The 27,471-nt window shown below is 33.0% G+C and overlaps 2 protein-coding genes across 3 annotated transcripts in view; one reads left to right on the forward strand and one right to left on the reverse strand.

Annotated features, from left to right (window-relative positions):
- Positions 1 to 27,471, reverse strand: part of ITP (ion transport peptide) — a 65,755-nt gene that overhangs the window by 25,199 nt on the left and 13,085 nt on the right. Inside the window, exon 1 of one of the 2 annotated variants that reach the window (XM_089638925.1) lies at positions 13,366 to 13,868. The exons of the other annotated variant lie outside the window; for it this stretch is intronic. The gene's annotated coding sequence lies outside the window, so the exon portion shown is untranslated. Of the gene's footprint in view, positions 1 to 13,365; positions 13,869 to 27,471 lie in introns of those variants that run through there. 2 annotated transcript variants of the gene reach the window in all.
- LOC149418695 (peroxisomal leader peptide-processing protease) overlaps positions 14,000 to 27,471 on the forward strand; it is a 105,538-nt gene continuing 92,066 nt past the window's right edge. The window contains exon 1 of the mRNA XM_089638924.1: positions 14,000 to 14,153. The gene's annotated coding sequence lies outside the window, so the exon portion shown is untranslated. The remainder of the gene's footprint in view (positions 14,154 to 27,471) is intronic.

Consider the following 27,471-nt stretch of genomic DNA (forward strand, 5'->3'; position numbering starts at 1 on the left):
TTCTCTAAGTACATAATTATAACGTATGATAACAAACGTATATCAATCTTAGTGACCCTGACCAGCATTGGTTTATTATCTGTCTACTGTTGACGTAATCTTAAAAGAAGTATATGATATCATTCAACCATTTAACATTAAACTCTAGAGTCTAGGAACATTAGGCTTTATAACGCAGAAAGCACGCGGTGTTCAAAAGAGAAGCAACTGAAAATAGTAGACTAATAATTATTAAAGTGATTTGTATCTAACCTATTTAGTTAGAAACAAATCTTTAAGGTGGATGCCACTTCAGTCTAATGTAATATAACTAGTTTCTTAATTCGATTTTGGATAAAAATGACCGTTTTTATACAAAACAAAGTTTGCCTCGAATGGACATAGAAATAAAAAAATAATACAAGAATCAAAATGACGACAATAAAAGTAATCAGTTTCCATTAACAAATTTACGATAACGTTACATTAGACGCAGCATATGAGCTTTCTGCTTACCTTGATTTTAAATAAAAATCTCTATTTGTGTTTCTTCTAAAGCAGTTCTGGAGTCGAGGAATTCCATTTCCATCGGGAAATTCTACGCCAACGAAGCCATTTTCTAATTATATCGAAGTTATTATATAGAAGAGCAGACAATACGCTATATTCTTTATTCTATATTTAAAAAAAACGGATGAAATCTCGGCGAAGCCGGGTAGGTACTAATATAGGTGTAATAAAAATACAAGATTTCAAAAACACACCTGCAAACGTGCAAACTGTTAACAAAAACCGAAATATTACGAAAGTGCTTTACCGACATATCAAATATCAATAAATTTCAACATTTATTTACAATACGCCGTAATAATATTAAATATTAAGTATTATTTTTTAAAACTGTTTTATTTTCTTTGATCCGCCGCAGCATCGCGTCGGGGAGCGAGACCAATCGTGTTGCAAAAAGATAAAAATAAATATGAAAATACAAATTTCACATAATAAATAACCAATAATAAATTCGCAATAATAAAATATCTTTCCGTCTTTACGTGCCGGCGAGCACGTTGCCAGATAGTCTGGTAGAACCGTCCTGAGAGAGACCACAAACCGGGAAAGCGTACAGGAAAATAACGAACACTAATAAAAAAACCAAGACATTTTCTACATAAATACTTTTTCTAGTTAAATCGTTAATTTCAATTTTTGATGGTGGTGTATTTGTACTTGACGCAAAACTTGATTCATTTGAGACGTAACTGGAAGCTTTTTTACTTGAAGCATATTTGTATGCAACAAGTGCATAATGTATTTTACTGTAATATATACATGTATATGCTATATCATATATAGAAATCAGCACATGGTGTGTTACATCGATATTCTTTAATCAGACTGGCACTTGATGAAAAGGAAATCTCTGTGGATGAACGTTTTGACTCTTAAGTTTCTTTTGGTTGGATGTTTGGAATTTTGATTGATTGGCTCGCCTCTAGATTAGATGCAACAACATAATGGTGTACAGAAACTTGTGGAACGTTTGCCTTTCACTTCCATACGTAATAAATAAAGTGTCCCTGTCGAATCCCTACAATGGTGCACAACGGTGGAAATTTGATCTCTCCTCTGCAAGGGTTTTGATCTATCTAACTCCAATCTTTAGCCACTCTTCTCCAGTCCTTATACCTTCCTGTCCTGTTCCAATCCTCGTCAGTCAGTCAGTAAGTCAGTCCTCCTCTTCTTTGGTCTACCTCTAGTTACTCACTCGGTCTTCTGACATTTTTTTTATATATGTCCAGCCAGCCACAGTCATTGAGATCTACAGAATCTTAGGATAGTTTCTAGCTCATTTAGATAATTTAGGTAGGTGTTGTACCGCAATGGCCCCGCCTCATTAATATCTGTGGGAAATGAATAGTGCGGTCATACATTGACCACATCACTACAGCACATGTTCGGTGGTCTGCACCACATACTACCTTCACACATGCCCACCAAATACATCATGTGGGTACAGTGGTTGTGGGAGCACCTAATCATATTGATGAAGAACCAGGTTTACGGGGCAGTGATAACGGAGGCTGTATCTCAAGGTGGTCGTGCACGAGTTCTCACTAATCTTATGGAGTGAGACGTAATCGGAAGAACCTCGCTCTTTCCATCCCGAAGGATATTCAGGACTTCAGACTTCATGCAGGGTGAGAGACGATACCACCATGAAAAGGTATTGGTCTATTTAAGGATGCAAAAGGATATTGGATAAAGGATACTATCTTCCCAATTGGCTGCAGACCAGAACAACTCACCAGAACTGCATTAACAGATAAATTTTGAAGTCACAAAGATCAGCATATTTCTTTACTGAGTCTCCTATCCCAAAGTGGAATACGAACTAATCTCTCAATCGGTTATGCAAACAAAATTATCAATGGTTAGGTGAGTTATTCACTTTCAGAATACTGGTAGTAAGTAGGTACCTCTTAATTGGGTGAAAAAATGACATAGCAACAAGGTACGGTTTTTTGTATTTGGAACAACGACTGGTGAGTGTATTTTATTTATTCTAATTCCCAGTGCGTCCCATCAGCCAGCATGTCCGACATGGCAGGTGGTCCGTGCAGGTGAAGCCTGAATACCAAATGGCCAAGGGGCCTGGCTGTTCAGATTTAATCACTGTTGAATGAAACATTACAAGATGATCGCATTTCGTCGCTCAGGTAGTCAGTTGGCGTTTTAACGCGGAAAATGTTTTATCAATCAGACTTTACATTTTTCATTATGCATCTCTCGTAGTTTATAAAACTATTATTAAAGCAATTATATTATTTATATTAGTAATAGATATCACGAGATATATAATAATACATGTATGATTGTTCATATTGGATATTATCAGAGATGTGCAAAATGGGTACCCAAAACCATTTGAAATGCAAAATGGAAATGGGTCAAAACTTTTCCATTTGAAAATGCAAAATGCAAAATGGTTTTTAGAAAGGCATTTCAAATGCAAAATGCAAAATACCTATTTTCAAAATGCATTGAAAATGCAAAATGGTTTCTCAGGTCAAACAATTAAAATAATTATAGAATTTTTAAACAATTTTGTCATTTAATGATGGACATCAATGTAGAACAAACATATTACATGATGGTAAATCCAAAAGCACCACGACTACAGATTATGAAACCACAAAAAATTTGCGCGGTACTAATGTTGCCAACGTAAAAACATAGAATCTGCTATCTAACATTTAATATTACAGCGTCATGGCCCAATGCTCAGTATTTTTTGTAATGGTATCACTCAATTGCCAGGGCTCCTACCAGGGAGCAACTTGACAAATGTAAATTATCTCTCATAGCGAGGTTGAGAACCAACTGATATTTGGGGCTTATGAAAAAAATATGAAGGAGATAGTAGGAAGAATCAGAGGCGGTCCCTGCCTTAGTGCATTTGTGCACTGCACTGCCAAACATCGATATACGTTAGAAATGTAAATTTGTATATCCACTCACGAAGAATTCACGCCAGATCATTATAATATTATTACCAATCAAAGTTTGTACTAGACTCCCGCGCATGCGAAAAACAGTGTAGGTAATATATCAACCCGTGCATTTTCGGCTTTGCCCGAGACATGCCATGTACCTTCTATAGGCACTGTCTCTATAGGTTGGAACCGTGAAACGAGCGAGACAGGTAGAGACCCATAACGGCTGTTGATGTGTTAGAGCAGTGGAGATAGAAGCTGGTCGGTGCATTATCGGCGCATGCGCCGAAACATCCTGATATATATCAAAAACCTTAAACATGCGTAAAACGTTTGGAATGCATTAGTTAGGATTGACAGATTTCGAACTAATTAACAATGTTATAATATTCTAGCGTTACCGGCGCGATCTACATATCTGCAAACTTGACAGTATTCATTATTGGCGATTGACGCGAGGTTTTAACGGTTTTTACGAGTTTTGCTCTGCAAAAAGCTTTTTAAAAATGAGTGCTAATGAAAACATTGCGGTTAACATTGATTTTATCAAAAGTAACCGAAGTTCATTTAATCCCAACAAACTACAGATGATTTTGCGAATGCTGACGGAGCAATATCAATTTTACAATTATTTTACAAGTGTAACTTGGTGGAGTGTTTTAGTGAAATAGTGAAACTGTTAAAAATAATTTGTACTATTCCGATGACAACTGTCGAGTGCGAAAGGTGTTTTTCTACGTTGAAACGTGTAAAAACATTTCTGAGGAATACTATGTCCCAAGATCGTCTCAATGCTTTATCAATGATGAGCATCGAAAAAAGTTTGATCTCGTCTATGCCAGACTTTAATAATCTTGTAAATGAAGAATTATCTCAAAAGAAAGAGCGACGAATGGATTTTCTCTACAAATGAATTATTTGTACTGGGTATGTAGTTCCCTAAATCACTTTATTTTCCTATTTTACATGTTACCATTATTTGTGAAATGCACTGCAGGCAAATTCTGTCACGAGCCGCCTCTGGGAAGAATGTTGCAAAAAAGCATTTAAAATGGAAAATGCATTGAGAAAAGCATTTAAAATGCAAAATGGTTTTTAGAAATGCATTTAAAATGCAAAATGGAAAATACCCATTTTGCATTTTGCATTTCCATTTGAAATGGATTTATTTGAAATAAAGCACATCTCTGGATATTATACATACCGTACAAGAGTTTCAAATGCACGGAACTATGGGAACAATGGCAACTCCATTTGGGGAATGCTGATAGGCTAAAAAAGGTGGGGAATGTCGAATATACGACGGCCTCCGTGACTGAGTGGTTACGATCTTTGCCTACAGATCCCGGAGTGCGCAAGTAAATTTTATTTGATTAATTTCTTAATTTATTAATTTTAAATTTTTTTTATTACATTTGAGGGGCGTTTCAGAGTGGTAGATACTTTCAGTGTCGCCCTGTTGAAAGACAACCATTCAGAATCGAAACGTCATCATATTTGAATAGCCAGTTACTTTGTTAAATGGAGTGGAGAAAGGAAGTTTTTTTTTCCAACCAGGTACCAGAAACCAAGTACCTACTTCCCCACCCTTCTCTGCCACATCTCCTTCCCCTCCCCACTAACTTCAGGCTCAAAACATAACCAATTCGAATGCCATATTCTCACTGGCTTCCAGACGGTTGAGAGAAGTTGGGAGCCGATGAGAAAAAACTACTCAGACTATAAACTAACTGTTTAGTGATCATGAAACATCTCACATACCTGAATACCCAGGTAGGTACTTCTCAACACACTCATTCCTCCTCTCATTCACTTCCCAATTTTTCATCCCATCAATATTTCCAAAAATTGATTAAAGGTATATTTTCCACTAACACTTAAAACATAATATTATCAGAATCCTACACTTTTATTTGGCCCCGGAAATACGAGTATATTGAGTAAACGAATTGAGTACTCAATATTCGAGCAATGAAATCACTACGTGAATTCTAGTTACTGGTTACCAACAGCTACTTATAGGAGTAGATATAAATAAATATCTCTAAAAATAGCCCATTCTCGGAAGCTCCTTGACTCCGGTTATTGCCATTAAAATAATACAGTAATAAATTGTTCACCGACACGCCACAGAGTAGCTTATTAAATCTCACCAATTCACAGTCATAGGATCAGGGGCGGAGTGAGCGATCCGTTAGAGATAAGTTAAAAGTCCGTTAAAAATCCGTTATAGATCCGTTTAATCCGTTAAAGTTGATTAAAAAATGTGGGTTTTTGAAATAAATCAATTTACAAAGCCACCGATTCCCAGTTATATGATCAGTGGCGGAGTAAGCAATCAGTTAATTGTCCGATAAAGATAATAAATAATCATGGGCTCATAACTAAAAGACATTTATAAAGCTACCAATTTCTTGTTATCAGAATCAGGAACGGAATGATAAAACCCTTGAAGATTCGTTAAAAATCTATTAAGGTGATGCAAAATCATGTGTTTTTGGTTTGAAAATTTCGTCTCTTAGAAATGTTTCAGATGCTTTAATTAAATACTGCGAATAGAATATATCTTGGCCTTTGAAATTATCGAGTGTTTTTTAGATAAGTCTTTTTATAAAGCCAGCAAAAAAAAGAATGTATAAGGCCTGTGAAAACTGCTTTAAAGTTCAAAATTTCCTACTTACGAACCCATTTTCGGTTATGGTTTTATTGTATAATGTGGCAAATTAAGTTGTTTATAAAATGATCGAAAAACATTTAAATATTTGTGCCTGAACATCCACAAAATAAAATAAAAGGCACTTTTTGGCCATGTTTTTTTCTTGCATAAATCAAAACAGGCGGATCTATGTAAGAGTTATTATTGATAGCGGCTCGATTCAAAATATTACACGACGTAGTGCATCGCCTTAAATCCGTTAAAGGCATAACAAAAAATTGTGTTATTTGAGTTACCTAACTTGTTTCGGACCTGAGTTTAACCAATAAATGAAAAATGTGTATGGATGTAGTTATAGGAATTTATTATGACATTTGCAAAATTGTTATGTTTAGTTTGCCTGAATTTTGTGAGGTTAGAAGAAAACCCGTGGTCATCTGTCCCTGTCTATAATTGGCAATGTAGCGGTGAATTCACGTCTGTCCTGTCAATGGGAGACATTCTCGTCCATCATTTTAATGACTCGTGAAATACTCATAGCCACAGGCAATCGACTGAGTATAGTAATTAACCTCTTCAAACTATTCGCACGAGAGCCTCTCATCGAATTAGTCAGAAGCCAAAAAACACCGCAGGCCAAATTACAATTTATCAGCGATGGTTACTGAGCAAGTGTAGTTTTTTTACTAACCCAGTGGTTTCCGGCTACTTGAACATGCAATAATTAATGAAAATTTGTGTCTATTTTTGGATATACTCTCATTGGAAATGAATAAGTGAACGTCTACTCCAGTTTCGCAACAATTCATGTTTATTTAAATCTATTAACCATTAACCATTATTGTAAATATTTTGCAATCAGTGTTCGAAGCTTCAAATTAGACTTCCAGTCCCAAATAATAATAAGTTGATTTTATCATTGTGCTCATACACAAGAGATTCGCAAGTGTGGACAAGCCTCAAACCTATTATTTTTTATGCAAACTATGTATAACAGTATTCACGAATATTAGAGATTGGCTGTGAAAATTATCAACTCTCAGAAAATATGAAGCAATGATTCATTCGAACAAACTCAAAACCAATTCTTCTGGGAAATGCTTTATGTACTTAACCTTCACGAAAATGAATGAAACAACTTTTTGTATAATTTATGGTGCAATCGAACTTCTTGGAGTGATTCAGAAGTTTTAATATACTAATGCGATCTCAAGAGTATTATTTTGTCTAAAAAAGCAGCATCCGAATGAGTCACAGGCGCCAAGCACTTATATCAATCTTTAAATATGATTATCATGATAGATGAGCGATGATTGGGGAAACCAACGCCTTTTGGACTTTTACGTCATGTACCAAAAGCAAAAAAATTCCTACGTAACACAGACAGTAGCAGTATCAGTGCCTCTTTGTAGACGATGCTTGCTTATCCTGGTTTAATTCATTGTAGTGTAAGAATTACTTGAACAACGGTGGCCACGCTGGCGGTCAGTACGTTGGTATTTATACAGAATAAAGGAAGGTTCTAGATATTAAAAAAAAAACATTTGATTACAAGAAGTAAAACAGTGTTAGGTACGCGCTTGTTTCGTATGTACGGTACTGCTGGAACGAGAAGGAGTGCATATCACGTAATGCGCTAGGTTATACCGAGTGGCGATGGGTGATAGAAAATCATGTTTTTTGTTTTTAATTGAAAAAGTGTCATCGGAAGGCAAAATGATGTCCAAATTTTTACTCCAAATACTCTTAGGAATCGCTGGTAAAAACTGTGTGTATATAATTTCATTTGTTTTTTTAGTTGTTTTACTTTTCTTTCTTAAAGATTTCAATATTTTATTATTAATAGGAACATAGCGGTTGTGACAACCCTCCAACATTGGTCGAATGTAGCGATTCCCAAGTTACTAAGTCACTAATTGACATAAAATTCATTGGAAAACAACAGGATGCAAGTTGAGTAGATCGATGTTTTTGGTTTTACTTTCGATTTTCGGTATTGTGAATAAGTAACACTTTAAAGGACAACCTTTATTAATTAGGTTTTTTGAAATCGACTGATGTCAGTTGATGTTGATGGTTTAACACACAATTAGCGTTATGTGAATAGTGCAAGATATGAAAGTTTATTGAATTCATAAATATACCAAGTTCCTTGTGATATTTTGTTTGCGTGTCGTGTATCGTTTTGTAAGACTTCGTGTTCGGTAGGCATTACTATTTTAATTACGAAAGCGGTAGTTTTATGCCATTCTGGAACTTTCCATGTTCCATAAAATAAAAACTTAATTGTCATTTATCTGCTTCTCGGCGATGTTTGAAAAGTTGGCACTAAAGTCGTCAGACGTCGAATATTTCCGCTCACGTTAGGTGCCAATTAAAAAACTTCGTTTACTCAGAAATCATTCAATCAGCTATAATTAGACAGTTCTGAGAAGAATACCTTTTCTTTTACGGGTTCTAAATATACTCCATCTATGAACTTTAGTCTCGTTGTGGGAGGTGACATCGTTCAACATCTACTGGAGAGTATATTTACTTCCACAATGCAATGAAAAAAGTGTGTGAAATGTTGTAAAATTTCTTCTCTCATCTCTCATAGCTAAGGATGATCTTTAACAAAATTTGTCCTGATGAACCAGGCTCCTTCAGTCCTTAAAGGTTCTGGTTGAAGGGGTGTGGAATCCCATTTATAAGGTCGATCGTAAGCTGAGTTATCATCCAGCTGTGTCTCCAGATATCTTCCACTACAGACACCATGATACGTTGTAACTCTTCCAGAACAGATGGATTTGTTGGCCTTAGATCCATAATACACTAAGCATGCTTTCCAGAACCACGTATTGTTGTCCGTTCTCTGGCTTCATTTAGAATCCAAGTTTTCATCCTGTACACAAATATGAAGAAGATCAACTTTCCGAGTGTTCCGGGCAAGTTTTTGCGCCTATATATATCCTTTATGTTGGAGGGTATGATTAGTAAAACTGAATCGCAGGTATTCTAGTACGAGTAAGAAGGGTTTCTCATGATAATATATAGTGCTTTTATTTACGCAGACGTCAAGAGTCTAGTTTCACATTATTCATCATTAGATTAATAAATAATGCATGGATTGGCCATTTAGTAGTCTTAAAATGCTACAGCCGAGACAAACACTGCACACGTCAGCAAATAAACACGTGTAGAACAGATTTTATGATCAATAATACGAGTATAATACAGTAAGTAGCACTTTCGAGACTGGGGATATATTTAATGGTTGACTTTTCGGAAAGCTCTACGTATGTGCAGCTCTATAAGTACATAATATGAAAATTGTAATAATAATTCTTTTTTTTGATTTTACTCATTCCTCTTGTGTCTCCTTCTATTACATTGTTATCACGCGACGAGGGGTGTGTTGGAAACATGGCTCTTACGATATTCTAGTAACTTATACCATTTTAAAAAAAAGCTCCTGACACCTACCTAGGGACTCCATTATAGACCAGAGTACATTGAAGTATCGTAAATTTCGTAGTAAGCCGGCAGTCCCTTTGTAAAAAAGGGCCCGTTCATGTTTTTTTCTTCAAACAAGTGTTTGTAAAGGTACTAGGAATGCATTAGAGGACAGTTTTTTCAAACGACGTTAAACTTTTGAATGTTTTCACATTTTACTTCCATTTAAACTCACAAATATTTATAAAATTTTAGCCACTTCAATTTTATACTAATTATTATTGGTAAATAGGTACCTAACTACTTCCAAGATTCGTTGGATTTTCAACTTTTAAAATTTAAAATATATGAAACAATCAGACGGTGCATTTTAAATCACATTACGAAAATGTAATAGTAATCTGAAAACTGCGATGACCTACAAAATCCTGATAAAAATACTTGTAAAAATCACAAGACGCCAGAGCTCATGGTCAGAGAGTTTTTAATAATTCAAATTAACCAAAAAATAGATTACCAATTTGTTTATTAGTTTCGTAATCCAATATTAAAACCTTCAACCATTTTGCCTGGTCTTCAGAACCTTTAGTCCAATTTCCAATTCCTGGAGTGTTCTTTTTTTTATTGTACAACAGAACATTCATTCCAGTTACAGTACAATTTTACATCATATCAGCATTTAGCTAAGTGACTCTTCAATAATTGTTTTAGGTCATTTAGAGAACAATCACTTACATCCAAATTATTTGCTAGTTAGTTCAACAGCACCACTCCCCACGTCATGCTACGCTTTGCCAGGACAAAATCTCTAGGACAAGTTCTCTAATGTTTCCTAGCTTTTAGATGAGCTTTAAGTTCAACTGGGATGATTCTTGTTTAGTAACTATCGCACATTGTTTTCTCGTCTTGATTATGAGCACGTTAGCCTTCCTTTTCAAAAGAGCGTGTTGGATTTTTAATTGACTTTAGGTGATAATAATTATTTAACTGACGCGTGTTGAATAACGTGCCGCTGTTGGGAGGTTGGCCAGCACATGTGCCACACATTGGTTATCGGTAACGTCACGGTGACGTCACCACCCAAGATATGGGTTATCAGGGCCCAGATAAAAATGTTGCCACAAAGAAAAAACGTGGTAATTATCTAAAAAAAAAATACTAGACAGACGACCCATGGAGCGATCCCAATTTCTTGGAAATACGGTTTTGAAAATTATTAACGTGATAAAGGCGTGCCGCTGATAGGTCCGTTCACCCTCTTTATCACAAACTAAGAATGTAACAGAGTGAAATGTTGCAACAGGCAGGACTCCAAAAATTAAGGGTCTCCATACATTTAAAAAAAACGTGTTAAATCTTTTAAATAGTAACCGTCATACTAATTAGATTCTTATATGCCCGTTCAACATTGGCGTGGTAATGCCGACCTCAAGTCTGATTTAAAAGGAAGCTACAAGCCAAAAATGTGTATATTCTTGGTATACCTTATATTGTAGGTAATAGGCTTTAAAATCGCTTGACAAACGGAGTCTAGAAACGTTAGATTTCAAACACAAAACTGGTTTTTATTTATTTTATAAATAATTTTATAAGAAAGAAAAAAAGTTAATCAAGTGAAACTGTCACAGATAATTTTAGATATAATACTGTATTTTTTAAAAGTTGTTTCCTTTATGCGTTCATACATTTCTATTGAAAAAATATTTTTTTTAGTAGTTTACATTTATATTTTAATTGAGTTATTTATTTTTTCATTTGTATTCTACTCAAGCGAAACGACAGGAAAGCCTTCAATTTATCTAAAGCATATTTTTTGGTATTTGGTATTCGTTATAAAGATTATTAAAAATAGTGATTTGGCATTATGATTCGCCTTAAGACCGTTTTAACCAAACAAACGCCATGATAATAAATCAAGTTTTTCACTGTTCTGACCTTACGGGCCGCGTAATATTGTAGCCAAGTTTAAAAATAATGTAAGATTTCAATTCTCCGGATTCGTCAAGATACAACACAATTTTTCCATGTTGTAAAATACAGAGCAAACAGAACTAAATAACCATCACGCCGTTTGAAGGGGTAGGCAGAGAGGACGGACCGCCAAACAACTCGGTCTTGACACACACTCCTTGCCTCATTCACATTCATACATCGTCTCATACATACTATTCTATTGTTCTGACTCTTGACATGGCCTGACTCAAGTATCTGATTCACTTGGTCTTCCTGACCATGTCTTCCTCGGGCGTCCCTGACTTCTGCTACCAAACAGTGCCTTGTATTATTTTTTTGAGACAGTTAAATTAAAGCTCTTTTTCAAAAGTTTTGTTGAACAAAAGTCAAAACTGAAAATGTTGTGAAAATTCCATGCCGCAAGAACGTACGACTCAATTCCAACTATTGAATGATTTTAACTGTTAAATAATGGTAAAATATCAACAGTTTAAACTTTTCATAAAGCCTCATGATGTTTCACAAAATAATATCACTACAAAATTAAAACTAGGCATTATTAAATTGCCTTTATTATTTAAAAATACACAAATATTATATTGATCTAGGTATTTGCCAAAATTGTAATACTTTCATATTTTGTGTGCATTCAAAAGTTCAGTTTAAAAAGTTGCAGTTAATCTCCTGAGAGTAGTTCAAATTTAAAAATACTCTTTGGCAGTTGAGCGATATAAAGAGCCCAATGTCAGTACAATTTTAGCTGATGTAATATCACACGTTGTGGGAGCATACGGGGAACATAAGAATGTAAGGAAAATGTAGTATGGAGGTAGTAGAGGCCAGTAGACTTTATCGAAAATTGTAGAATTTTATGGTGTAGGAATCTAGTAAAGACTGTATGGATTATGGGGAAAAAATTGTAGAATTTTATGATGTATAAAAGACCATTGCGTGAGATATATTTTATGGCCAGATAAAGCGACTTCTGTAAGGATTCTGGAGGATGTATGGTAGAATTTGAATGGTGTAAGGAGCAAGTAAGCGAGTGTTTGGAGTATATTGTATGGAGGTAGTTGGAGTTAGCCGAGTAGGGTATTACACGTTTGTCGTGTCAGGTGGCCCACATTAGTGCACACGGAAGATGTAAAAGTCGCAACAATAAACTTTCACTGCAATGATGCTCTTCCAATCGTGTAAAATAATGATTTAAACATGTGCTTAATATCGTCAGCCTACCTATTTATAAGACAGCAATAAATTCATTTAAAAAATTGCAGCTACATCTCGGTTTCGCCGAGTTTCAAAACTTTTGATTTTTTATCGTAATTACCCACCATATTGATTTTTGAGAGCACCATGGCTAATGAGAAAAATGCGTTGAGAGCTCAAAATATGTACGTTGACTCAAAGCGGACAGAAAAAACTGAGCAGATTGAATGATGTCAGAGCTCACCATGTTGAAGCTATTGGCGGTTTTAGAAAAACATATTTTAAAAAATTATTTTGTACTTAATTATAATGTTAGCAAATCCACATTTTTTTGGAAAGCATTAAATAATTTAATCCTTTAAAATTAAAATACGTGGGTGCTACACAATTTTTTTAAAAGATTACTCGTTGGTTAGCCATGAATTTAATATTTTTAAGAAGAGCATCTTATTTTTACGAAAAATATAAATGATTTCAAATTGTTATCTACACTTACATCAAATTTATGAAATGCAATAGTACGTTGGTATTACAGTTTTTTATTTTGTGTCATTTGAATAGTAGTTCAAATTCATATAATGATGTTAGTTTCAGTATATTTTTAAAATAATGTTATTTTTGGATAAAGTTGGTACTCACAGTATTCCGACGGACGGTGGAGCTATCCCTTGTATAAGCCAGGATAATTTTCCAAATAAATGGAAAACTATAAACGTTTGTTAATTACTTCACTGTCAACTGGTATCACAGGTATCAATCAAGTTCACAATAAATATCTATCAATATCACTGACAAGGTAATAAACTTCTTGCAGCGGATGTGATTAGAAACCTTGAATATGTATTCGCGGATGCACACGAGAAAAGCTAAAGAACTGATATTGTAAATAGTCGAAAAACGTAGATTATAGTGTTTCAAACAACTTAAAACAGCGTTCACTGTGGACTTCACTTTAAATTTGCACAAATTCAGCAAGAATCAATTCAATTTGCGTGATTATTACGAGTTACAAGTGTAATCCGCGCGCTTTTTGGTTGGTAAAGAAGAGAACTGCAAACTAAGGGTTCCGCAAGGTACCGAAGTGGGGCCTGTTTTGTTAGTGAGTGAGCTTGCTGAGTGTCAGATCGCTAGTGCTGTAGTTCGCGTGCGGAGCTGGTATTATAGTCGGAGCCCCTCCCGACCCCCGCCGCCGCGCCTCTCCCCGCTGTGGACCACGCGAGACGGTAATCGGCAATCTTCCGCGGACTTCGGATCTGTCGGCCACTGTCTGCTCTCTGCTGAGAGGCTTTGCGTCTGCAAGAAGTTCGCAGAAGTTAGGAAACTTGCCGCAGTCGTCCCGACAGCTGGGGAAGTTCCCCGAGAGTTTATCTGGAACTAGTACGTACTCCGCCTGGGGAAGTGCATGCGTATTGAGTAGAAACCAGTGCGTAAGTACCTACCTACTAACCTCGTCATAATATACAGATTATATTCGGAGATGTTGAATTAGTCTGCAATAAATTGATAAGTGCGCCCTGAAAATTGGGGAGAGAAAAGCTCCTGATATTCTGAAACTGATGTAGCAGGATTATTTTTATCACTAATAAAAAGAAAAAATATTGATAACATACAAATAATAACAATTTTTAAATAATACGAAAATAGAAAAAGACATCTGTCTCGGTCACAACTAACCTAACCTAATATTGTACATCTAAGTTTCTATTTTCATATTCGTTGAAGATTGTCAAGTAATATTATTTTAATTTTTTTTTTTTTTTTATATATTTACTCCACACAGGAGGCCCTGAAGAAAATAATAAATATTTCTATTAATTATATGAAGTTCTACCGAACCGAACCCTCGGCTTATTAGATCTATTAAAAAATGCAAAAAACAGTCATTTTGAATACATGTAGGATAACGAAAGATTTTTAAAATATTTATGTTGAGGGATCAGTAGGATTTATAGGCCCTGTTAGGAGTTCTACCGAGCCGAACCCTCTGATATGAAAATATCTGGAGTCGGTGAATTTTTTTCCCATTTGATCTCTGGTGATTTGACGTGTTGTTCTTGTATTGTTTCCAGTGGCGGTTTTCTCTAAAGTGCGTTTGTGCGGCGAACCCCCATTAAAAAGATGAGAAAATAAAACAAACTTGTTTTATAATAATATAAGCACATTATAGATAGCACGCTATTAAAATTTCGCCTTCAAAACCCGCGCCACCGAAAAATACGATACATATTCCAACTTTGTGCGAGTTGTAATCCGCGCCAAACTCTTCATACAAAAGAATTTTAGCCGGTACATACCCTATGACGGTGACATATACAAAATTTGGTCTTTCTTTGCAAAAGTAAGACAAATTGTGTGCGCCGAACACGCGTTATGTTATCACGTGACCTCCGAACATTGACGAATGTAACCGAAGAAACCCGAGAACTTCGCGGTCGACGTTTGAACTTTGAACCATAGGGAAGCAAGTGTTATTTTTATGTTATATTATGGTATTTAACTTTGTAGTCATTTTTGTACATATTTTTGTTTTCTTGTTTCTGCATTTCTCCAACCGTTTGCTTATGGCATTTGCAAATCTACTACCTATTGAAGTAGACTTAGTAAATTTATTTCGTGCCACCTTTATTTGTTTTTTTTAATGTTTTAAATATCTATTATATATTCTACGAAATTATTCTTCTCGAAAAAACAATAATAATTAGCAACATACATTGAGTGCTATAAAAACATTAAACAATTTAATTCCTATAAAACTTTTCTCATTATCTAATATTTGTGTCTAGTGTAAAGTGATTTAAAAACAATAATATGTAGGTACCCCTCCCACTAACTTTATTTAAGTTGTGTGACTGCTGCCGTATTCGACTATTTGACGAAGGACAACAGTAAGTAAATTTTAATTAGATATGTTTATCTTCTCTTGAATTTCTGAACCCCCTGTTAAAAAGACCACGAACCGCCACTGATTGTTTCTTAATTATTTTGCTTATTTAATGCACTTGCATAATGTTGATTGACTAGATGATCATTTGTGGAAAAGTGTGTGGAAGGGTTTAGTTTTTCCTATGGGGAAGATTTAACCCGGACATAAAGTCGGAAATTATTAATTTATTGTGTTCCGTTTTTTATTCTCTGCTATGTAATTGAAAAGAGCTACAACCAACGATAAATTTCTACGAACTTTTAAAAAGGGTTTCCAGAATATCGAATATTGGATTAAAAGTTTGAAGGACCTTACAGAATAAATTTATTTATTTATATCGTTAATCTACATATTACCGCCGACTATTCACTGACGCCTATTTGTGAACATATGTATAAAGAGAGGGTGGAACGTCACGCAACACAACAAAAATTCTCTGCTTCATTTGCATTCATAAATCGAATCATACATGCTCCTCAGTTCCGTTTCTTTATAATAATAATGGATAATTTATGCAGCGCCATTTTTGTGAAAAATCACCTCAAAGGCGATGTAATTATATCCATACATTTCATTGCGATAGCCATGTGTCAAAAGTGCAATTTGAAAATTCAATTTATAAGATTACTCCAGCTAAATTATGTAAAACAAACAAATTAAAAAGATAAGTAATGTAAAATTCCCACGAAAAATATATTTACAAAGTAAGTAATTTGGATAAATGCTTTACAAAAAAATTTATTAATAATTCATCAGAGCTGTTAAGGTTCTAAACTACCCTAAAAATGTTAGACAATAATATTATGTTGTTTTATTAGCAATACCGGTTCAGATTTTTTTGTAATACAAACCTTATTTTGTATTATAAAGCTTATTTATGAAAAGCTTTAAGCTTCTTAACCCTTGGAATGCCATGGGTAAAAGCTTTCTAACAATAAAAATAAGTCACATAATAAGTTCATCACTTTTACAAATCCAAATTATTACTATTTTTTAATGATAAACTAATGTTTATAAGACAAGGTTTTTATGCATAGCACAAAGGAAAACAAATTATTATAAGCATTAATTATTCGCCTGAAATATAAAAAAATTCCCGTCTGCGGCATTTATTTTTACTCGGGAGATATTTTCAATTTGTATTGATAATTTGTTATCCTTTGCGAAATTATTACGTTTGACAAGGAATTTTGCGTTACATTTTTTCACAGATATAATAAATATATTTGCTACTGACGAAATGACAAGCTAGAATAAAATTAAGATACATTATTTTCTTTCCTAGCGAAAAAAAATTATTCTCTTTCAGATTTTTTAAAGGTTCAAAACACAATAAAATCTAGACAAGTACGGTGAGCCACGAGGAAATCCACGGTGGATTTCTTAGCATCCTAGGGGTTAATGAGTTGTAAATAAAATAAATATACAAGTTGAAATCTCAATCCGGCTTGTCGTCATACTTTTGCGATAGTGATAAAATCGTAAAGGAATTAAAAACCAGGCTGTCGATAATCGTCGCCGGATGAAAATTGAAAGCTTTTTTATCAGCACTTAAATTTACGAGAGGTATTTATGTAGCATATCTTATCTATCTTAATTCATGATAAAGCATCTAAAAAGTTGTAAGCATATTTTTTACATTTTACTATTCTACAATTAAATTAATTTGAAACAGGTATTATGTTCACGAGTTCTATGGAAAGAATATTGGTAGCGCTAATACTTACAGCAAGTATAAATAGGTTTTATGTAACCGTGTCTTTGTAATGCATACGATATTTTAAAATATGCCTTAATACAAATGTTTGGCGTACTTTTTGTAGTGGTATTTTATTATATTATCATTTCTTGCTACATAGCAAACCCGATGAGTTTTAAAACGGAACGGAAGTAATTTACAAAACATATTTGGGAGGTAATACAATTCCACACAATCTAAGGGGAATTTAAATTATAAAAATCACATGCAAACTGTAATATAAAATTAATAAGTAAAGTAATTGATTTATAAACAGAGATATATCATAACATACATATACACATAAGACCAAAGTAGGTATTTACAAAAAAAAGATAAAAAGCTTATTGACATTGCCTGTTTTAGCTAGACCGTTTTGCATTACGTCTGCCTGTTCAGTTTCAGTTTCAAAATGGTGGCCGTTTTCATGGTTAAGGCGATGCACTACGTCGTGTAATATTTTAAATCGAGCCGCTATCAATTACATCCCTTACGTAGATAGCGATAAGGTTTAAATTCCCACTTAACACCATCCGCCTGTATTGATTTATGCAAGAAAAAAACATGGCCAAAAAGTGCCTTTTATTTTATTTTGTGTATGTTCAGGGAGAAATATTATTTTTTTTCCGATCATTTTATAAATAACTTAATTTGCCACATTATACAATAAAATCATAACCGAAAATCCGTTCGTAAGTAGGAGATTTTGAACTTCATTATTTATTAGATTATTTCAAAGGCAAACCAAAAACACATGATTTTGCATTACTACGTAGTGCATCGCCTTAAAAAAAGATTATTTTTCCAAATGTGAAATCTTTTGTTTATTTGGACTTATTCCCTTTTTTTTTAAATATAGAATGGTACCCTACACTACCACTTTTGATGACGTTTCTTTGGACAAATTGTATAATTCCTTTTTTGAAATTTAAAAAATGTTACAAGAAATATATGGTTTATATTAGGTAGGAACCAAAGTACTTACTTACAAATCTCATGATGAAATTTTGGTTTTGATTTATTAAATAAGATAAAATTAGAAACATACTTTTGGACGCGAAGTCTACTGTTCACAGAACTACTAGTAATATATCGAAAATAACAAAAACTAATAGAAGAAAATGTCATAATATCGAAGAAGCCGAGAAAAAAACCATACAGTAAAAATACATTTAAAAAGCATTTCTATTATATTTATAATTTTGTGAACGACTAGAAGGAAGAAAAAACAACCAATTATTTATTATAACAATATAGGAGCAAACTAGTAGAAGAAAATGTTGGGTACTATATAAATGAAGATAACTGAAATATGAACAATTAAAAAAGCAAAATAAATCCATAATTGGATTATAATATTTTGTACCATTAATTAACGTTTACATAATGTATACTAATTAGCGTTTAAAAAAAACTTTGGCCATTGTTATAGTACTAATTCTCTTAAATTGTGTATATTGAATTAGTTTATTTGAATATGATGTTTATTTGTCTATTGAATTACGTTTGTAGTTATTTAATAAGACTTAGAATATTGTTTACACATCGTCTTTTAAGCATTATTTTCTTTTTGTATATACTTACTCCTCCCATAAACACGAGTTCCTGGAGCACACCTTATGGAGTAGTAGAATAATTTAGGAAAAAAATGTATTTTGCATGTATACTTTGAAATAATGTAATAAATATATAATATTATAAACTAGTCGAGAAAATAAGTTTTACAATAGGAAAATGAACTGTTTTCTGATATTTTTTTAGTTTTTACATTGAGTTTCTATTTTTTGCATACATTATTTTCATCGTAATTTACGGAATGCACTACGCCTGCGTACATTATGATTTTTTTTAAATAGCATTTTAAGGTAATTATAGTATATAGCTAGAAATTTGTCAGTATTACTAAGGTAATTATAGTATGTAGCTATAAATTTGTCAGTATTACTAAGGTAATTATAGTATGTAGCTAGAAATTTGTCAGTATTACTAAGGTAATTATAGTATGTAGCTATAAATTTGTCAGTATTACTAAGGTAATTATAGTATGTAGCTAGAAATTTGTCAGTATTACTAAGGTAATTATAGTATGTAGCTAGAAATTTGTCAGTATTACTAAGGTAATTATAGTATGTAGCTAGAAATTTGTCAGTATTACTAAGGTAATTATAGTATGTAGCTAGAAATTTGTCAGTATTACTAAGGTAATTATAGTATGTAGCTAGAAATTTGTCAGTATTACTAAGGTAATTATAGTATGTAGCTAGAAATTTGTCAGTATTACTAAGGTAATTATAGTATGTAGCTAGAAATTTGTCAGTATTACTAAGGTAATTTATTATACAATGTAGCTTGAAATTTGTCAGTATTACTAAGGTAATTATAGTATGTAGCTAGAAATTTGTCAGTATTACTAAGGTAATTAACTAAGAAAAAATATTTGTCAAGTATTGGCGTCGACCCGTGAAGAATCGGGGGATATTATAAATATAGGATTTGTGAATATCATTGCCTTTAAATATTGTTAAGGCGATGCACTACGTAGTGTGATATTTTAAATCGAGCCGCTATCAATAACACCTTATCGCCATCTATGTAAGGACATAGATGGCGATAAGGTTTAAATTCCCGCTTAACATCATCCGCCTGTTTTGATTTATGCAAGAAAAAAACATGGCCAAAAAGTGCCTTTTATTTTATTTTGTGGATGTTCAGGCATAAATATTTAATTTTTTTCGTATCATTTTATAAATAACTTAATTTGCCACATTATACAATAAAATCATAACCGAAAATGGGTTCGTAAGTAGGAGATTTTCAACTTTAAAGCAGTTTTCATAGACTTTATACATTATTTTTTTCTGGGCTTATAAAAAGACTTACCTAAAAAACACTCGATTATTTCAAAGGCCAAGATGTATTCTACTCGCAGTATTTAATTAAAGCATTTGAAGCATTCTAGGCGACCAAATTTTCAAACCAAAAACACATAATTTTGAATTACTACGTATTGCATCGCCTTAACTAGCTGACGTGTACCCAGCCTTTCTGGGGTTTATCCGTGGGAGATAGACATATACAATTGCTGATTTTTCTGTAGGCCTTTTTAAAATATACAATTCCGTAGTACATTATTTTGATGTATCTCATAAGGTTTAGCCAGCGTTAGCAATGTAATCGCAAGAAAATATTTGTTTTGACTTAATTACAAAACATCGACTTTTATGGTATGTATTATATATTTAAACCTTCCCGGAGAAATCTCTAAATGACAATGAAAACCCTATCAAAATCCTTTTCACAGTTTAGAAGAACTAAGCACACCAACAGACAGACTTGAATAGCGACCTTGTTTTATACTATTTATAGATATTCTTTATAATGTAATTATATTGGTTTGTTAACAAATTAGATAGATCCAATAAATGTAATAATATCAATAGTAATGGTGGATAAAATAGTGACGGAAAAATAAAATGTTGGTACCTACTTTATCGATTGTCTGACATGATTTACAATTATTATTTATATTTATCAGTTCCAATGGCGAAAATTAAAAGTTCATTGAATTAATGGTACACACCACCCAGGAATACAATTTCAAATCACGTAATCACCCCCTCACAGACATCCGAAATTAGTTTGTTTAGTACAAATTTTACAGTTTAGTATACAGGGTGTATCGGCAAGTACCCGACAAACTTTAACCAGCTATTCCTCAGCACATTTGGAGTAAAAAATGTTATGGGCGCTTTGCTGTCCGGTAACTTTTTTTCCATTAAAAACAAAAAATAAATAAAAAATCCACACTCCGTCACTGTCATTTGCGTTGTTTCTCGCGTTCAACAGCTGTTATTAACAAGTGTGTCAAAAAGTGTCCTCGCTCTTTCGTACACACTAAATAATAATAGTTAAAAATGAGACGAATGGTGCCGTGCCATTTCGTTGTGATTGTAAAAGCGCGCCAACGTAGGTACGTACGTACATTATTCAACGAAACTCGAACAAAATATTGCCAGATCGGTTTTCAAACTTTGACAAAGGATAAAACATTGGTGACATGTGGTAAAAATATGAATAGTAAATTTTTTATTAAAAAAAATGTTACCGGACAGCAAAGTGCCCATAACATTTTTTACTCCAAATGTGCTAAGGAATAGCTGGTTAAAGTTTGTCGGGTACGTGCCGATACACCCTGTATATAGGTTATTTATATTCACAGTCACTAAGGATTCCTATTCCAAGATAGACTATGTTGTTGTGTTGGAGTTATTATATGAAATATATAGGATATTTCAGTCTAGATATTTGTTATCCTTTGTGCTATGCATAAAAAACTTTCTCTTATAAACATTAGTTCATCATTAAAAAATAACAATATTTGACAAGTCAAAATATTTCACCAACAAATGTAGATATAATGGTTCCATGATAACTCAACACAGTGACAATTCAACACACCTTTAAAAAGTGATATAAAGTCATTAGAAACGATGAAAAAAAAAAAAAACCTAACTTAACTTAACCTACGTAACACAGTTAGTAAAGTTTTTGTTTCATCACTTTCCATGACTTTAAATAACTTTTTAAAGATGTGATGAATTATTATTGTGATGATTTATCCGGTCATCAGATATAATATGTCTCGACGCCATCTAGTGGGAAATTTAACACTAACAAAGCCTTTACTACAAAAATAAATAAAATAAAATGCTGTTTACAGGTGAAAAAATATAATAAGCAGTAATTGTTGATTGAAGTACTAGTACATATTGAATTATTTGCGGGTTGGGAATAAGTCGATGTTGCTCAGTGGTCCAGAGTACCTGACCGGAGATCAGAAGGTGCGGGTTCAATTCCCACCAGCGGCATTTATTTTTACTCGGGAGATATTTTCAATTTGTATAAATATATCAGGCTACTAATTATTGCTTATAATAATTTATTTACAGATAAATAAATGTTTTTTCGAACGTCGATTGACACCATTAATAAAAGGGGGGCAAGTATGTTATTTCGCAAAAATAATAATAATAATGCTGCATATCTGTTCTCATAATTTCCTTCGCTTAATTATCAAACTGGTAATAGCCGGTTGATTTTATTCCCCGTCAATTGCTGATGACAATAATTTATCACGAGTCGTTGAACACCCAAGCTTTAGACTTGGCCAGGGATTGAACCCGCAACCTCTCAATAAGCGGAGCAGAGTCCTCCAAGAAGGTCAGCGGTATCTACTTCTACCCCATCTGCCTACCCATGCGGAGATCCTGCTTCGTGTTGCGTTACTAATGTAAGAAAGTTGATTTAGCAAGATTACTGCCTAATTAAAATCATTATAATTTTAATTTATTTTTAAATATTTACTAAGGCGATGCACTACGTCGTGTAATATTTTAAATTGAGCCGCTATCAATAACAACCCTTACGTAGATGGCGATAAGGTTTAAATTCCCGCTTAACACCATCCGTCTTTTTGATTTATGAAAGAAAAAAACATGGCCAAAAAGTGCCTTTTATTTTATTTTGTGGATGTTCAGGCATAAATATTTCTTTTTTTTCGATCATTTTATAAATAACTTAATTTTCCATATTATACAATATAATCATAACCGAAAATGGGTTCGTAAGTAGGATATTTTGAACTTTAAAGCAGTTTTCATAGGCCTTATACATTATTTTTTTCTGGGCTTATAAAAAGACTTATCTAAAAAATACTCGATTATTTCAAAGGCCAAGATGTATTCTACTCGCAGTATTTAATCAAAGCATCTGAAACATTTCTAGGCGACCAAATTTTCAAACCAAAAACACATGATTTTGCATTACTACGTATGGCATCGCCTTAATTGAAAAGACAAACAATCCCGGATTTAGAATTACCTGACAATATTTTAAAATCTCCTACTAATAAATATTTTTCTTTGAACTGGCAGAGGAAGTATGAAAGTAGACAGAATGCTGTAGAAATGAGATCCTTGAGGCGCATGTATGGACAAGAATGCAAGACAGAGTAATTCTTGGTGTGCCAACGCCAAATTATCGCCGTCCGCCAGTTGATTCTATTTTCGTAATAACCTATTTGTGTTTTTGAAAATTTTGTTTTTGTAATTGGACCGTCTTACCAAATAATGTGTTTATATATATTTAGTAAGTAACTACCTACATACATTATTTGTAACGGAAAATTATTCTAATTGACATTTTCAATATATTGACTGGGGTCACTTTTTGCAATATACGATTATTTCAATATATTGACTGGTGTCACTTCTTGCAATATACGATTATTTCAATACGAGTATATTGACTGGTGTCACTTCTTGCAATATGCGATTATTTGTGATCAATTTTTTTAAGAATTCGATATTTCCTCGTGCTTACCACGAGTACGCACTAGTCTGTCATTTTCAAAATCGGAACTGATATACGTATAATATAGATTTATTTATCTTAAGAAAAGTTCATTTTGTATAATCATCTGTGTATTTATATTCTGTCATTTGCTGTATTTTTTTATAAGAAAAAATGTGTATAGCCAAAATAACCAAAAAAATGAAAGCCAAAATAAATAATAATAAAAAATCTTTACAAAATTTTCAAATTAAATTTTTTTTATTTTCCATTGCAGACAGTGATAAATTACGTTCGTGTTATATACTTTGTCAAACAATTATTTTTATTATATATTTGAAATGTGCGTCCAAATGGCTTTCTTTTGCAGGCCAAAAGTAATACTAATGTATTTTTATTTTATTATAATCAAAATAATCAACATTATTTAAGAAAAAATATAACTACTATATAGTAAGTACCTACCAGTGCGGTTCCGGTTATAATTTATCCACTCAGAAAAATCTATAATAAAAACTGAACTAAAAATATACAAATACAATTAATTACCACACTATTTTTTCCCATCGCAGAATTACTTTGAACGCTTTCCGCATATTTCCACAATTCTATAAAAAAAGTACCTGTTTTATAAATAATATGATGACTAACTATAAAGTTTTAATCAATTGTAGAGGGAAATCCAATTACGGACAGAAATCTATTTCAATTATTGATTTGTTATTAATAAATAAGAATATTATAAATTAATATTATTAATTATTTTTAAATAAGAATATATTATTATTAGACTCTTTTAAAACTATTTTCCACGAATTATTTTATCAAAATTTTAAAGAGAATTTTCACTGAAACTAACTTTAAAAAATAACTTGCAAAACATATTTGTCAGAAAAGTTTTTGAAAAAGATGTTTTGCAAAATGTTTTTTCAGTGAAATTTTTCTTCAACATTTTGTTGTTTGGAAAAAACTTTAAGAAAGAAAAATGTAAGGAAAGTTTAAAATAATAATGTTGTTTATTCAGGTATTCTTCATGGAACTGGCAATACTTTATTTTTTCAAAAGTGAGGTCCGAAAAATAAATAAACATTACTACTGGACGAAAAATAATTTTAAGACAGGTACTTTAGGAATGTACTAGGAGTAACATAACTTAAAAATATTTATGATATACGGAAAAAAGTTTTTTCGAAAATAGTTTCGTCAGTGCTATTAATTTAGGAATAAAGTTTAAGACCCGGTTTATCAGTTGATTTTAAGCTCGGCTTGGTTGAAATATCGAGCTTAGCGCAGCTTGGAACATAATCCGTGTACAGGTCACAAGCCTAGATATCGGCAATATTACACTATTGTCTATGATTTTAATAGTGGAATGTTCTTCTTTTTTCTATGAAAAACCAAAATATTGTCTACGTGAGTAATATGTCTATGACCTCTACTGTCATCGGAAGATTAAAAGCTTTCAAAATGTTATATACGAGTTGATTTTTTGATAAAGTTCCTTACTTCAATCAGCATGATGCTATATGCGACGATACCCATTTTAAATGGTGTTTGTTTTGCTGAATCAATACACTATTTATGAAATATATAATAAATATAAACGTTGAAAAAACCGTTTATAATACCTAACCAAACTATTTGTTTATTTTAGATTTATTATCAATTAATAACATAAACATCCCTCATGAATATAATTGTCCATGCTGATAAAATTAGGCAATTCACGTTAATTTCGGTCAGATGGAATTACATAATTGGTTTTAGTAAACGTCATATTCGACATTTGTTACTTCTAGCACCTCGGCGTCTAAACGTCTACTCTCCTGCACGTATCTGGGATATTTTCCTGAACATATAGTCTGATACATAGTGCAGGAATCCCCAGAAAACTGGATGAGATCTAAATCTCGGGTAAGCCGCAGAACAGTTCTAGCCCGCTTAAATTTGAGCGAGGAATATCGTACATAGCCAGGACACGGACCGATTAATATGTCGCGCCCATAGACATATGAATATTAGTAGACCTGCCCTAAGTGATTAAAAGCGTATTATCCCCACTCCCCCATACCGGTTCCATTGGAGTCGGCTGTGCTCGCGTATGGCCTCAAGTGAAATTTGAAAACGTGACGTCATCATTCTTGTGCGAACTATGGTCGAGGCATCATCGGTTCATTTTACGAAATAACACGGCAAAATGTTGACTTGTGCTATGAAAACTTGTAAAAATAGATGTGAAAAAGAGAATAAACCCAATTGTCGTATTACATTCCATATATAAGCATTATTTTACTTTATTTTAAGCATATTCACATCGTATAATATGGATCAGTTGTAGAAACATAATATACTATCACATCGAGAAACGTCTGGACGCGAAACACAAAGCTGGTTGGTTGCTGGGAAGTAAATTATGAACATTTATAAAAGTGTCTTAACTAAATACTTAAACGAAATATACAACTCTGAAAATAGAACCGAATTTGGACTTCGCAAATTTGTTCATAACGTGGCGAGTAATTTGCGCTCCCATGTAAAAATGTCTATTCATTCAAAAGCAGATTTTACTTTTAAGAAGTAAATGGTGATATTATAATGCGGGATGCCTATTTACTGTCAGATTGATTTATTGACGAATCACAGTCAGCTTCACCCCCTTCGTTCTTCAACAGTTGATTTTACCCCTCGCCATTATCTTCTCGTCTATTAATTCCTATGTCTGTGGTCGCGCCTAAATAAGATAAGCCTCAAATTAACCGCTTTTTACGAAATGGTATTTTGGTAACATGGAAAAGACAGGAAATGTTTATAAAAAAATATGTAACCTGTCTCGTCAAGAAATATTTAAAAGTTTTTTAGGCAACTATTTAAAAAAAAACATCGCAATAAATCGAATATTGCCTTACAGGTTACGGGTTTTTGAAATTCCTTGGTTTTTTGGGAAGTTTTAATAAGTCCGTAAAAACTCTTACTCCAAGGCCATTTAGATCAACTTTTTATGAACGTTTGTGATTTAAAAAAAAATTAATTGGCCAATTGAAAAGTCATTGTACCAGGTACGTGGAATACTGTTTGTGTTTTTAAAAGTTGTATAACATGTTTTTTTCCAAATTTGTATTAATACAATTGCGCTAAATACAAATATGCCAAGAATGCATATATTCCGAATGAGATAATAACATAAGTAGGTATATAAATATGTACATTTTTAACAGGTTTGAAAATTCTAACTAACAACCCGGTTTTGGCAGAAAAAAAAACTTGTTAAGTTAACTTTTTTCTAGAACAGTTAAGAATATAAGGAAGTTAGTTAAATTGTACCTTACTATTTTTTTAGTAAGATGTAACTAAAAAAATGATTATGATTTGGCTATGGATATATTTATAGATAATCAACTAGTTTACTATTATCTAGATTTGTGTTGTAGAAAATGGAACAATTTGTTTTATTTTTCAAAGTTTTCAAAATTCAAGAAATAGCGTACAAGAATGAAATTTTTTAGATTCTCACGGCCAAAAGCATTTTTGTTGTTTGTTTTTGGGGTGTTATGCCGTGTTGCGCTAACTCCTTCTTTAGCCGACGTTTCGGACAGCGTTGCAGTGTCCATCATCAGGGCAGATCCGGTAGATCCGAAGATGTGTAAATTTTGGTTGTCGAGTTTGTGCTTATTTATTTGTGGCCTGGGCCCGTCCAAGTACGAAATGCCAACGGAAGTGGCGACATCTTGTGGCG

Source organism: Hesperophylax consimilis, chromosome 13 (assembly GCF_061612785.1).
Source record: "Hesperophylax consimilis isolate HC1 chromosome 13, BYU_Hcon_1.0, whole genome shotgun sequence".
Classification (NCBI taxonomy): domain Eukaryota; kingdom Metazoa; phylum Arthropoda; class Insecta; order Trichoptera; family Limnephilidae; genus Hesperophylax; species Hesperophylax consimilis.